Source organism: Dryobates pubescens, chromosome 15 (genome assembly GCF_014839835.1).
Source record: "Dryobates pubescens isolate bDryPub1 chromosome 15, bDryPub1.pri, whole genome shotgun sequence".
NCBI classification, from domain to species: domain Eukaryota; kingdom Metazoa; phylum Chordata; class Aves; order Piciformes; family Picidae; genus Dryobates; species Dryobates pubescens.
The window spans coordinates 9,008,256-9,023,492 of NC_071626.1; the positions used below are offsets into that span (position 1 = coordinate 9,008,256).

Here is a 15,237-nt window from a genome sequence, read left to right on the forward strand (position 1 = left end):
CCACTTTCAGGGATTATAGCAGTTCTTTGGGTCTCCTGGGAGCTGAGGGGTACCTAGCCATTGCCTGAGATGAACCACTTTTTTCACAAACAGGACTGACCAGATAATTTTCTGTCACTGAGGAGAAATGACCTCATTTGCTCAACACTCCCAAGCCAAGAGGAAACCCAGTTCCAGCTGACCAGCTGAGGTACAGAAGGAGGGCAAGGCAGTTGTCACTCTTTCCATGGCATTGTAAGGGATGGGAAGCAAGCTATTAGGAGCCAGATTGAAGTGAATGACTTGATGAGTTTGGTCTCTAGATGTTGCCTCTTGCAGGGACACTTTAAGGTTTCCAGGCAGTTTGGATAGACACAGTGGCTACATGGTGCCTTATAAAATGGAATGAGCTATGGAAATAAGCATGGCATCAAAATCCCATAGGAAAGTTTGTCCAGCTGGTGAAGGTGAGGCCTCTTCATGCTCCTGTGCTGACCTAACTGATGCACTGGGGCCATCCTTCCCCATCTACAGGGAGTACATCTCCAGCTTTTCAGTCCTTGGGTGTAGAATTTTGTTCCAGACAATGCTTTGAGGAGCTGCTGGTGAATGTGAATATCACAGAGCTGGGAAGATGTGCCTGGGGACCATGAACTCATGTTCTTTCTTATACAGAGACACCAGTACACAACATTAAGACTTGTCTGGTTTTGATAAGCTGTGGAGGAAGGACTGTTTGCGAGACTCGGGGCTCTTTTGACTCCTGTGGGTATCGGTCTGACAGCCGAGAGATGAAACAAACACTGTTGTGAGGATGGATCATCAGTAACATATCCTGGGAAGAGGGTCACAATGCAGCAGAAGGGTATCCCTAGCTCTGCCACAGCTGGCTTGTGGGGAAGCCCCTTTCCTTCCCTCTAGACGGTCCAGCACTCGCTTCACTTCTGAGTGGCTTGGATGATAAGCTAATCACCATGGAAGGCGCTATAGATGTGCAGACTGTGTCTCAGGATGGTGTACAGCCTACCAGTTGCCTTAAGGCAAGGTGTCATATGTTTGTATTCATTCTTTCCATGGTTCATGCACTCAATCTGTAGACCAGATGGGTCAGAGCTGCCTGTGTATTTTTAGGTTACTATGAAGACTCCATGAGCTATCCTTCCTCTGGGAACATTGGTTTATGCATGAGGACATGTATGTTTGAGAACAGGAGAGAGCCATTTTCTGCTAGGCTTCGTCTGTCCTATCCTCTTGTATGCAGAGGTTCTATTTGTGCATGCATAAATCACAGAATCACACAATGTTAGGGGTTGGAAGGGACCTCAGAAGATCATCCAGTCCAACTCCCCTGCCAGAGCAGGATCACCCAGAGTAGATCACACAGGAATGTGTTCAGGTGGGTTTTGAATGTCTCCACAACCTCTCTGGGCAGCCTGTTCCAGTGCTCTGTCACCCTCTCAGTAAAAAAGTTTTCCCTTATGCCCACATGGAACCTCCTGTGCTCCATCTTGCACCCATTGCCCCTTGTCCTGTCACTGGACATTGCTGAGCAGAGCCTGGCTCTGCCCTCCTGACACTCACCCTTCACACATTTATAAACATGAATGAGGTCACTCCTCAGTCTCCTGTGCTCCAAGATAAAGAGCCCCAGCTCCCTCAGCCTGTCCTCATAAGGAAGATGTGCCACTCCCTTAATTATCTTTGTAGCTCTGTGGTGGAATCTCTGTTTCCTGATGTCCTTCTTGATGTGAGGGGCCCAGAACTGGTCACAGTACTCCAGATGCAGCCTCTCTAGGGCAGAGTAGAGGGGAAGGAGCACTTCTCTTGGCTTATTATTAGCCACACACCTTCATAGTTAGTATGTACATGTGTGTCATTCCCTCCTCAGCTTTGTCTGTGTTGTCCATCTGTATGTGTTCCTGTGCCCATTTGTCTAGGTGCCTCTGTCTGTTGTAGGTAATTGTGTGTGGGGCTGTGTAGTGAGCATTTGTGTTTGTGTGTGTGTGTGTGCATCTTTTCCATCTCTTGCTCTTGATGTCTCTTCTTGAGGGGTGTAAGGATGTAAGTGTTCGTGCACCACGTTCAGCTGGAGAACATCCATTCTGTCTGTCCATTTATCTTCTCCTCACCTCTCAGGAATCTGCTTCTTCCTTTCCCTGGTCCTGTGCTTTAAGAGATAGCCTTCAGTTGTGTTACTTGGTGCCAAATATATGAAGTGAGTTAGCTTTCTTGAAATTCATGTGCTCAAGTACCTCCAGAAGCATCGAGCCTTGAAGCACAAGGGAGGCCCAGGTCCTGTTATTTCCAGGACTTCCAGTGGGACCAGTCTGGAAAACCCAGCATTCAAACTTGGCTGTTACACTAGCTGAAGGAGGATGATAAATTGGAGGGAATTCAGAGAAGAGCAATAAAAAGATGAGAGGGCTGGAGGGACTTATTTATGAGGAGAGATTAAAAGAACTAAATATGTAGAGCTCGGTTAAATGATGGTAGGATAGCAGTTTACAATTATTTGAGGACTCAGAGAAGAAGAGATTATTTAAGGTGGCAAAGACTGACAAAGGGATGGGATGAGCCTGAGTGAAGAGGAGAATATTTGGCTGGCTCTGAAGATACATGTAAGTTTCCTGGGTGTGAGTGTTCAGACTGACTGTGAGATTGGTCTGTGACATCTGGCAGGTTTATGGAGATGCAACTGCTTGCAGCAAGGGAACACAAAGGGGTGGAGAGAACAAGCTAGACTTGGCCATTGGTAGAGGTGGTGTCATCTGCAAGGCCTCTTCTTCTTCTGCAGCATTGCCAGGAAAATTTGGGGAGATGTTTGAATGTCACAGTATCACAGTAACTAAGGTTGGAAGAGACCCCAAGGATCATCAAGTCCAACCTGTCTGTTACCTTTTATTGATTCCTTGTCTCATAGCTGGGGAGAACCTGCAGACACTGTTGGTGAGGGAGCAGAGAGGTGGCATGGGAGGAATGGATAAATGGAGTCTGATGGAGGTGGAGGGCATTATCCTCTCCATCTGTCCATCCTCTCTGGCTGGAGAGGTAGTCTAGGAAGCAACCTTGTGAGAAGTTCCTGCAGATGAAAAGGGGCTCTGCCACAACAACTTTCTAGGAGGGGGCAGGCTGAACCTACCAAAGCCAGCAGTTCCCTCTTTTCAGACAAAGACGGCTTGGCATGAGGACAGCAGGGTCAGGACAATCAGACTTTCCTTCTCCAAGTTCCTAGTCACAGATGGTCCAGAATTGGGACAACAAGGTCAGAAGGATTAATGCCCTTCCTTTTTTTCCCCCTGTTGCAGTCAGAGGCCAGGAAAATCGAGTCAGATCATAATAAAAGGATTAGTGTGGAGAGGCTGCCGTGAACAGAGCGTTAGACAGGTCAGAGGAATGGAAGGGAATTCAAGGGGGCTGGCCCTGTTGCAGATGGTATGATGAAAGGGCTCTGTCTTTATCAAACAGGAAAGGAGATTTGATCTTAAAAGTCTGGAACAAGGCATCAAGGGGGCTGGCACTCAAGCACAGGTGTTATTCCCAGCAAGAATCCATACTGGGATAACTGGTCTGAAGGAGGCTTCAGACCTCCTTCCAGCTTTAGGAGAAAAGAAAAAAAGCCCTTCTTGGAATGGCCTCTGCTGTCTGTTCACTTGTCCATCAACATGACCTAATGCACCAAAATGATATTGTTACCCACAGCTACTATTTGCCCATGACTTCTGGGTCAGCCTGGCTATGCAAACCCACAGAAACATAAGAAGGACCCTACTGAGCCAGGTTCAAGATTGTTCCACTTCAGTATGTACAACAGTGGCTGAAAGAGGGAAGAGCATAAAGGCAGGGCAACTGTAGAAGAAAACTCCCTCTGAACACTCTTTTAGCCTCCAGTGATGTGAGGCTGAAGGGCCTTGTGCTAGAAGATCTGTTGTACGTTTCCTATGCCTCCATGGATTTCTTTCTTCCCTGAATTTGTCCAGCCAGTTTTCAAGTCAGGTGAAGTCTTGACATCCACAAAATCTCATGCTAGGAAGCTCTGCAGCCTAACCATGCAGCATGAAGTGCAAGACTTCCTCTTGTTTGTCTTGAACATGTTACTTTCTGGTTTAATTGCCTTGATTCCTGTGTGGGAAGAGACAGTTAACACCTGTCCCCTCTACTCTTCCTGTGTCACCTGTGGGTTTATAGACCTGTCTTCTTTTATGATCTCAGTTGTCTCTTTGCCAGCAACCCTTCACCTTTCATCTTCTGCATCTCTCAGCTGCCTCTTTCTTGCTTACAGCAGTGCAACTTTGCAGTGACAGAAGAGCATAGGACATTGCTATGTGGGAACTGACATCACAGAGACGAGCTGTGCCACGTGCCACACAGGTGAAAACTTTTGTGTCAGCTGCATGGTTGTAGGAGGAGAGGAAGAAGCTGTGCAAAAAAACATTTGAAACTAGTTGAGGCTACCCTTGGCCAGCACTGGTGCTAAGGGACTGGATCCTAGGAGGACTGGAAAATAGGAAGAGGAATATTGAAGTGGAGGAGAGTGGGAGGAGAAGCTGAGAGAAGATGGATTACCTACAAGGAGGCTCTCAGACCTGAGCAAAGCATAGGGACATCCTGACCCACTTGAAAGAGATACCCAGGAGTCAGCTCCAAGGTCAGGACAAGAGATTTAGTGACAAAACTCCTGTTGAAACAAAACTTTTCTCGTGTTTACTGTCTAGCTGAGGCCCTCTCATGGGTGATGGAGATAAAAAATGACTAAACCTGAAACATCATCCATCTTGTGAGTGGTTTTCAAGCAGAATACGTTCAGAGGGAGTAAACAGGCTCATGCCAGGAAGAATTCCCATCTGTGGTGCAACAGCCTTGTGGTATTGGAGCAAAAGAAGGAGGTGCCCTCAGTGGCCCTTAGGACACTTCCTCCAGAGGAAAACTGTTCAGGGTAACCTTTGAATAAAGGACTGTAGGAGACTGAGGTGAGTGGTAGAAAGTCTGCTTAGATACTGTCAGATGTAACCTGGGCCAGGACAGGCAGCAGGGAGAACGAAGGACAGTACTGTCAGCAAGGGGAGAAGATGAGGGGAGAGGTTTAGTGTGAAGGAAGGGACAAAGCATAAAGACAGAAAGACCTGCACAACGTCAGTAGGTGGTGAGACCTCTGTAGCAACAATTTACACCTTGAGATTTTAATCTCTGTTCCCAACTGAGTGTACCTCATGGACCAAGGAGCTCTTCTGCAGTCCCAGCAGCAGGTTCCCAGCCTAGTCACACCACAGGACACTGCAGCTGCATCATTCTTTACAGATCAAGGAAGGTGGTGGGACATGTTGTACCACACCATGTGTGTATAAAGATTTTCTGACAGTAGTGAAGTGTGGAAACAGCGAGGGAGAAAGTATTTTTTCTGTCTCCCCTATCTCTTTCTGTTTTTTCTTTTCCTCTGTCTCCTCCCCCATGCTGCTTGTGACTTTCCTTCCCTTCCCCGTCTCCTTGCCTAGCACTGGCTGCTATGTCTCTGTTTGTTTTCCTTTAATCCATGTGATGGATCAGTGACAGACCCCCACTGTAATTTTTCTAAATCAAAGCCCTTTATCTTGAATTGAGCAAGGTCAGGGGAAGCATCTTAAGGCATCACTTGTATTTTCTATCTCTGCCTTAGAGCAACTTAAAGGATGGCTCAACAGGATTAGTAGAAAGCGCAAGATTGGACAAATGGATTTGGCAGGGGCTGGCTGGTGGGCCTGGGGGAGTGGGAGCTGCTTGCTGTGCTGGAAAGTGGGGAACACAGGCTCTGCTCGGGGCCTCAACCATTGCCTGCTGGCCAGTGGGCATGTGAAGGCAGCTGGGCTGCTGCTGAGCACACTCCTGATGCTGCCCTGGGAGAGAGCAGCCTCAGCCTGAAGCTTTTTGCTAAGCAAAGCTACTTAGAGCCAGACAGGTGCTTCAGGGCCAAGGCACAGGGGACTGCTTTGGGCTTCAGGGATCATTGCCCCCCGTACAAGCCTTTCTGCAGAGCCTAGAGGGCCATGCTGATCACAGCAGAGCTATGTACAGCTGGAATGGGGTGGGTTAGGCCTCAGGAACAAGGCAGGATGCCGTGCTCTGCAGTTGCAGGTCCCTGTGGCAAGCTTCCTACTCTCTCCCCAGCCTGCTGGGTGCTGCTGGATGTGCGAATTAGCAGCCCAGAGGTGCTGTCATTAGTCTCTGCTTCCTTGGCTTGGCTTCTGCTGCTCTCCTCCCCTGCTTTGTCTTATGCTTTTGCAAGTGCATGTTTCAGAGGAAAGAGTCAGGGCTGTGGGATGAGTGGCTGCACGCAGGCTCTGCTGGCACAGCCTGGCTGGCACACTGCAGCTCCTACCACGTTGTGGCCTTTGCTCCTCCAATGTCTCATTGCTGCCAGCAGCACCAGTTCTGCCCTCCTCTCACCCAGGGTCTCTCCTCTCTAGGGAGCAGTCGGCTCTGGCTGGGGTGGGAGAGGTTCTGCTTGAGGCTGCCCTTTCACTTGTGATGACCCAGCTGTGCACCCAGCCATCAGCCTGTCCCAAGAGGGACCTCTCCCTTCCCCTCTGCACAGTGAATCTGTGCCAAGCAGGAGCCCCAGTCCATTGTTCCTCTGATCCCACAGGTGACCACTTACCTCCTTCATCTATACCCTCTCTGTCCTGTACTGTGTGCTCATCATACTGGGTCTCAGTGATCAGAAAGGAGACTCCTGAGCACATTCCCCAGCTGCAGCTAGCTCCTACAGACTGTTCCCCATTTGGCAGATGCTTCCTCCCTTGCACATCGTGTTCAAGGGCACATACCCATTGTGTTATCCTATGTGCACGTATTCAGCAGCCTGGATTGAGCATTCAGAGGAATGGAGAATCACACAATCTCAGTCTTGCTTTCCCAAGCCTCTCAGAAAGATGGGGTGGCTGGATTAGCTGGGGATATGACTGCTCCTCCCCAGTGCAAGGATTTCCCTCACAGGACTTGCTACACCATTGTTTTCTCATTAGCATCCCTGCTTCTCCCAGGCAGATGAAGGACCTCTTTGGGATCACATTTGCTCTCCATCATTCTCCTTCAGCAGGCTGGTTGTACAGCCCAGGGCTTGTCTTCAGTCTAGGGCATCCCAGCCCCTCTGTGTGTGCTGCCTGTGGGGCAAGCTCACGTGGTTTCCACAGAGAAGAGGATTTGCATGCATGGTCAGGGAGAGACAGCCTGGCCTGTTTATTCTTAATGGTCTGTATTATCTCCATTAATTATGCCACCTCTGTCTCACATGCTAATTAAGGCTCAAGACTGCTAATGTAATAGGGAATTTGGGCAGAGACCACACAAGACCGGCTGGATTAAGTTAACCTTATGGAGCGTTAATGGATCTCCTAGAGGGGCATTTCTGGCTAATGAGAATCCAGCTTGAATGGTAATCAGGGGCTTGCACTCTGCAGGCCCAGCAGAGCCAGGAAAGCTGGTGAGGCTGCAGGGCAGGACTTGGGAAAGGCATCAGCAGAAGTGGCTTGTGAAGCCGAGGAGAGGAGAGGAGGGGAGGGTGGGGGGAAGAGACCTCAAGGTGAGGGAAGAACTGGGGTGAGTGGAGTAGGGATGCTGGTGGTGCTGCTGCACAGAGGAGAGCCCTAAACAGGCACTGCTGCTGGCTGCATGCTTTTTGTGGTGGGCATTTAGATAATAACACAAAGGACTGTCCCTTGTGGTCATGACTGCCAGCAGTGAAAAGGTCACCCAGACGGTGTTAGCTTTGAGCAGGTCTCCTCTCCGGGGAAAAACACCCAGGAAGATCCTGGCCTGGCTCCCAGAGACCTGTACCATGGGTCATGGATGCCACTACCTGGTGGATCAGAGGCAGACTTTGCCAGCCTGTCTTGTTGTGTGGTGTGGGGAAAATGTTGAGGAGGGGATCTGGCACTGAGCACTCCTAGGTTTAAAGAGTAAACTTCCTTGCTGGTGAGCAGCATGGTGAAAGGCTGGGTCTCTGTTCAAAAGAAACCTGGGGACAAATTAAAGGTGTCAAAAGAGATCTTAAAGGCTGGGCTGGGCTGGGCTTTCAGTATATAAGATTAGATGAAGTTTGGGCATATCACAGATTCCTGATTGCACTTGAGGCAAAGCTTAAGTGTTAGGGCTGTATTTTCAAGGCAGAACTGTATGATCCTGGGCCTGGATGAAACTGGGTCTTGCTGGGTGCCTGTGAAGCCTTCTGGGGAAGGTGTGCATATTTTCACATCTGGCTGCTATGTGCTAGATTTTTTTCCTCCAGAGGGAATAGTTGTGGAGTGGGATATAGGGCAAAAGCAAAGCCTGAAATGGAGGCCAGTTGTTTGCATTTCAATTTGAGGAGTTGATTCATTTAGATCATCCCCAGAACAAATATGTGTAGCTCAGGGTAGGGTGTCTGGGAGGAAGGTATTGATCTGCAGATTTGTTTAAAGGAATTACATAAAAAAAAGTCTTTGGAGTTTTCTTCTTGCTCACATCTCACTGCCTCTGGAGGTGCTCCAAGTGGGCAGGCTCTGTGCTCTAGCCTGGAGGTTGCTCAGTACATGGGATTCACAGATTGCATCAAGTCGAAAGGAAGCCTCAAAGGTCATCTTGTCCAACTCCCCCCTGCAGTGAGCAGGGAGACCTCCAACACATATGGCCTAGGGCCACATCAAGTCTGATCTTGAGTGTCTCCAGGGATGGGGCCTCAACCACATCCCTGGGCAACCTGTGTCAGTATTTTACCACTCTCATTGTAAAGAACTTCCTCCTTATGTCCAGCCTAAATCTACCCTGCTCCAGTTTCAAACCACTGCTTCTCATCCTATCACTGCAAACCCTTCTAAACAGTCCTTCCCCAGCCTTCCTGCAGGTCTCCTTCGGATCTTGAAATGTAGCCATAATGTCTCCCTGGAGCCTCCTCTCCTTCAGGCTGAACAGCCCCAGTTCTTCATAGGAGAGGTGCTCCTGCTCTCTGATCTTCTTTGTGGTCCTCCTCTAGACCAGCTCCAGCAGATCCATGTCTCTCTTGTGTTGGGGACCCCAGAACTGGACATAGTATTCCAGGTGAGGTCTCAACAGAGCAGAGAGGCAGAATCTTCTCTCTTGACCTGCTGGCCATGCTCCTTTTGATGCAGCCCAGGATGCCACTTGTCTTCTGGGCTGCAAGTGCCCATTGTTGGCTCATGTCCAGCTTGTAGTCCACCAGCACCCCCAAGGCTTTTTCTGCAGGGCTGCTCTCAATTTCATCCTTCCCAGCCTGTTCTGATATCAAGGATTGCCCTGACCTAGGTGCAGAACCTTGCACTTTGCCTTTTTGAACCTCATGAGATTCTCCTGAGCCCACCCCTCCAACCTGCCCAGGTCTCTTTGGATGGATCTGGCCAAAAGCCTTCTGCTATGGGAACAATGACAGAGCAGCTAAGATGTGTTGCTTTGATTCCAGAGGTGTGAGTCTGAGCTGTGCTGACTGCAATTTGTGCAAAGAGGTTTCTTACACCAAACCCAGCTGTGGGTGTCAGACAGGTATCACTGTAGCTGCAGGAGCCTCTCTGTACTCCCAACTATAGGGACTGCTGTCTCCTAACTCTGTTCCTTTGAGCTTCCTTACCTGAGCTGTGTCAGCTTCAGATGGCCCATGGCTTGGATGTGAGCCATGAGTCTGGTTTGTAGTGCTCAGGGGTTAGAGTGGAGGTTTGTGTCTTAGGTGAAATATTGTGGGTTTGAGTGAAAGTTTGTGGGTTTGTGATGCAGTTCCCAGGGGCTGGAAAGAGATGACAAGGACGTGGAAAGGGAACAGGTTCAGTTCAGGTTGCCCAGTGAGGTTTTTTCTTCACTTTTGGGCTCTTGATATGGGAAGATACCAGGGAACTGCAGGGAAAGGAGTTCCCTTGCTGTGTGTTGGTGAGTGGGAGTTGGTTCCCAGGGCAGAGTATGCTGCTGCCAGCAAGAGAGGGGAACTGAGGGAAGGCGAAAAAGGAAAAGCAGAGACCAGAAGGAGCTGCAGTGCAGGAGTCAGATGGATTGCTCTGCCCAGACAGCAGTCCCATCCCTGCAAACCTGTATGCACCCAGTGGTGCATGCAGCACATGCACTACTACCACAGCTTTGTGCTGTGCTCACAGCCTTGCTTTCACAAGGGTGCGCACTCTGCAGGTATGCAGTCACACCCCGGTGTCCCACAGAGGTACAAAAGCTGCCACACACATAAGCAGCCCACAGAGGACACCTCACAAATGCACCAAAGTTTTCAGGAGGGAACAGATTCACACACACATGCACTGTTCACCCTGCAGCACAGCAGGTGGATGCACACAGCAAACACAAGCTCCTGGAGCCTGCACGCCCATGTGCTCAGGGTGACACCACATTGTCCATTCTGCCCACTTTCAGCATTGTCCCACCCAGATGGACACTCATGGCAGCACTGGCAGACACACGTGTTTCTGTGTCTTCCAGGTCTCCTTGCTTGCCAGCACAAAACTGGCAGGTGATGGTGAGGCTGAACACATGCCTTTGAGATGAACAAGAGGAGCACCACACCGACACAAACACACTTATGCATCCCCCTTGGCTCCAGCTTGCCTTGCTTTCACTCTCCCTTTTCCTTTGTTTAGCCAGTCGTGGTGCTTATTCCTTGCCCCTGAAGTGCAGGAACAGATGGCTTGGAAGTTTGTTTAGGATGATGGTTCCCTTTTCTACTAGTGGCTCTCTTCGGCTGCTTAACTCAGGGCTAAGTATCTGAGAGATGAAGATCCTCCTTGAGTATCCACACACGACACCTCTGTGTTACCTCTCAGCACCTATTAGAAATCCTGAGTCCCAAAGGCTCTTTAAATGGTCCTCATGATTGTACTTCAGCCCAAGCAGCACTTCAGGCCACGGTGGCTTTCTGGATTCAGCAGCATCTGTTAGCTCTGTCCAAATGAGGCAACTCCATCTCCACTCTGCTCTGTCCACGTGCCTTGCTGAGGCCTCAAAGACTCTCACTTGTCCCCTTTCAGCCTGCATTATTCATCTCCTGTAATGCACAATGGATGTTTGTGGGAAAGGGCGTGCAGGTACAGTTGAGCACAGTGCTGAGGAACAGTCTTTGCAAACTGGAAGTGCCTGGGTGCAGGGGCCAGGCTCAGCGGAGAGAAAGGGAACGTTTCCGCCTTCAGTGCACTTCTGCAAAGCGAGTGGTGGCAGTGGTGGCGGTAGATGGGAAGAGGGGGTTGTTTGGAGGAGCTGAAGTGGTGGTGGAGGCTTCCCCACATGGTTCTTCTGGCTCCTCTCATGCTGCCACATGCACACGAGTGCGGTGTGTGCGTGGGAAGGTGGGAGGGCTCTGGGGGAAGGTGTGAAGTAGGTGGCTTTGGGGAGCGGAGAGTTTGCGTGCCTGAGTAAAGCGGGGAAGGTGTACTTGTATGTGCGGGGCAGGGGGCTGGGGGTGCCTGGTGAAGAGCTGTGGAGGGCTGGGGCATGCAATGTGTGGGAGGGCAGGGAGATCCTGGAAGAGGCTGTGCAATGCATGCTTCACTGTTTCACACTGATGCTCAGAGCCCATGCCCATCCAATACCACAGGACAAGAGCTCAAAGAACTCCTTCCATTTTCCCTCCATGTGGTTAGGGCTAGACCCAGTGACAACCCCTGCTTTGCCTGTGTCCAAGTCACCTCTATGCCAGCCCCTTCATGTCTGTGGGCTCATCCTCTTGTCCCTGTGACAGTACCCACTGCTCCAGTGATCCCAACAGACTCCTACATCACATGCTTGCAGATGCACCCACACCCAGCTGCTCTTGCCCCCTGGAGGCCCCATGCCCCTCCTGTTTCCCCAGGGCACACAGGGCCACTCCTTTGCCCTGATGCTGAACGCTGATTGCTCTCCATCATCAACAGCAGTATCACGCTGTGATGCTACTGAGCTTGTTAAACAAGACCGGCAGAGTGCTTGGCATGCCATCTCTGGTGCCAGGCCAATCTCCTCTCCTTCCTTTGCCCCTTCTTACCTACCTCGTGAATCTCCTTGTCTCTCCTGAGGCCCAGGGGAAGCTGGTGCTCTCCTGGCCAAACCTCTGCTTCCCATAAGGGTTTATGTACTTCTCCACCATGCTTAGCTTCTGCAGTCACGTCCTCTGATGCCACTATCAGCCAGCTTCAGAGCACTCAGGGCTGTTGGGCCCTTGCACTCTCCTTTGCATGCATATTATGCACATCTCACACCAGAACAATGGAGGAAAGGAGAAGGGATGAGGGTGGATGTTTTTACAGGCTTTCTGCTCCACAGACTTTGCAGCCAGAAGCTGCCACATGTGTCAGCAGATAAATACATGGGCTTTGCTGGGAGCTGGTAGAAGGGGCAGAGCTAAAGAAAAGTGCAAAAAAACCTAAAGAACTCAGAGATTTAGGCAGTTTAAGGAGAGTTGGTGTGGCAGGGGTATGTCTGTGTGTGTGCACGTGTGCCTGTGCTGATGGACAGAATCAGAATACAGCTGTCTCCACAGTGAGTCCCCAGCTTCAGAACTTCCAAGGATGTCATTTTTGGGGGGGGTGGGGGTTAGGGTTAGGCAGGGGGAGGGAGTGATTCTGTCTGTCTGCATTTCGTGTGCAGTTTGTGTTTGTCTGCCTGTGCTGGATGGTGATGAGCATTTGTGTTTTCCATGTTGACAGAATATGGCTAGTGTTTGGTGGTGCTGGGGCTAGCATTTAGGATCCAGAAGGATGGTGTGCCTCTGTGTGGGCTGAGCTAGGTAGGTAACAGTATCTGATGCAATCAGTTTGTATGCTGCAGGCAGTTTGTAAGCATAGTGTGTGACATGCAGCCAGTGGTGCTCGCTTGACTTCTGTCCCTAAGTGAGAGGGGACATTGTTTTGTGTGCTTTTCCTTCCTTAGAGAGAGGTGTGTTGTGAAATGTTGGTGTGCTTTTTTGGCACTGATGCAGCTGCCTGGGTTACATCTGCTCCTTGCTATGGAGGTGGACTTATTAAATCACAGAATCACAGAATATAGCTGGTTGGAAGAGACCTTAAAGATCATCCAGTCCAACTCTTGACCCAGCACCGAAGGGTCAACACTAAACCACATCCCTAAGCACCAGGTCTGCACGCTGCTTAAACACTTCCAGGGATGGTGACTCCACCACTGCCCTGGGCAGCCTGTTCCATGATTTGATTTCAGTGAAGAAATATTTCCTAATATCCAGCCTAAACGTCCCCTGGTGCAGCTTGCATCCATTTCCTCTAGTCCTGTTGCTTATCATCAAGGAGAAGAGGCTGGCCCCCTCCTTGCTCCAACCTCCCTTCAGGTAATTGTAGAGAATGAAAAGGTCTCCCCTCAGCCTCCTCTTCTCTAGACTGAACAACCCCAGCTCCCTCAGATGCTCCTTGTGGGCTGTGTGCCCTTCACGAGCCTCACTGCCCATCTCTGGATGTACTCCAGCACCCCAATGTCCTTCCTGTAGTGAGTGGCCCAGAACTGAACGCAATATTCGAGGGGTGGCCTCACCAGTGCCGAGTACAGGGGGATGATCACCTCCCTGTCCTGCTGGTCCCCATGTTTCTAATACAAGCCAGGATGCCATTGGCGCTCTTGGCCACCTGGGCACACTACTGACTCATGTTCAGGTGACTATCAACCAGTACCCCCAGGTTCCTCTCCAAGTTGCATCTTTCCAACCACATGTCCCCAGATCTGTACCACATCTGGGGTTATTGTGATCCAGATGCAGGACCTGGCACTTGGCCTTGTCAAACTTCATACCATCAGCCTTGGCTAATGTGTTTGTGCAGTGACAGTGACACCTAAGTGGTCAGGAGTCTTTGTGTGGTGGGTATGTTCAGATGTTAAGCATGGGTTTGTGCCATGGCTGGGGTTCTGGGTGCTGGATTTAAATGTCTTGTGCAGTTGGTGTGGTTGTGTGATGGTCATCTGGAATCTGATGTATGGTAACACAGCTGTGCAATCTTGTAGGTGCAGGGTGTATGTGAAGAAGAGAAGCACCTCACCCTTTGGAGGGACTCTGACACTTTAGGGCATGTATGCAAGCTGGTGCCTGGGGGTATGAGAAGGCCAGTGAGTGAGTGTGTGTGCATGCAGCATCTGTGTAGCAGTCTGAGTACGAAGAGTGTGCTTGCAGGGGGTGTGCCTGGGTGATGCCTGCAGGGCTGGGGGACAGCCTGTCTGCATGCCTGCAGCCATGTGTGTAGGCACACCTCACCTTCTGATGCAGTTCCATCAGCACCTTGACCTGTGCTGGGCCAGGTGCTGGCTTGGTTTTGCCAGCAGCGGGACAGCTACGCTCTTAGGATGCAAGCCATCCTCTATCTGTCCGTCTGTCTGTCTGCTTTGCTGCCTGTGTCCAGCTGTCTGCTCCCATAATCACCCTGGCTAGCTCACACCCCACACTGCCTGTGGACTCAAGCAGCTGTGCATCTCTCCGTCCCTCCCACACACACACACATTCACACACACACACCCTGGATCTTCATCTGTGGTATATTCAGTTGCCATTGGAAACCTAAGAAAGAAGTGAATCTACCCTCCAAGTCTTAAGCTGTTGGGTTTTTTTTTTCCTCTCTCTCTCTTTTTTCTCCCCCCCCTCTTTCCCTCCCCTTTCCTCCTCTCCTCACAGAAGGCGAAGTCGCTCGCAATGAATCCATGGCAGCTCGGATCGAGCGGTGAGCCGGAGCACCTACTCACAGGCCACTCCTTGATGTGACTGAAGAGAGGCCTTTCCCAGCACATGCCGAGGAGAGCAGAGCCCTGGATTTATGTCCCGCACACCGGGCCACCCCCAGCACAAGCACCGCCAGGTAAGCCAACCTCGGCACCTCAGTCTGTGCCTCTCTCCATCCCTCCCTCCCCTCCCTCCCTCTCGTTGCTTGTTCCCCAGAGGTGCGGGGAGGGAAAGGCCGGGGGAAGGCGGGGGTTCTGCTATGCTGTGAACAAAATCTAGGCTTTCATCAGTCCCCCCCCAGCCCAGTAATGGAGAGCTGCTCCCTCCCCTCCGACCTGCTCTCCTTGCAGCCCTGCGTGCGTTTGCGGAGCAGCAGGGGGAAGCGCGGCAGGTCCCCCGCAGGCAGTCCCAAGTGCCTTCCGCTCCTTTCCCATCCCTCTTTCGGCACACACCTGTCTGCTCCTCTCCCTGCGGGGGCATCTTCCTCCCCCTGCCCAGTTTCTTCTCGGGTTGATGGTGCTGCAGATGAGCAGCAGACTGGTTCAGCCAGCAGCTCAGCCAGGCTCTGAGGGCCCTGGCCTGGGTCCCCTCAGAGCTGCGGCTTGCAGCAGAGCAGGAGT

At 50.9% G+C, this 15,237-nt stretch overlaps 1 long non-coding RNA gene across 1 annotated transcript in view; it reads left to right on the forward strand.

Annotated features, from left to right (window-relative positions):
* Positions 1-15,237, forward strand: part of LOC128897844 (uncharacterized) — a 54,584-nt gene that overhangs the window by 4,249 nt on the left and 35,098 nt on the right. Inside the window, exon 2 of the long non-coding RNA XR_008462609.1 lies at positions 14,573-14,753. This is a non-coding gene — a long non-coding RNA (uncharacterized LOC128897844). The remainder of the gene's footprint in view (positions 1-14,572; positions 14,754-15,237) is intronic.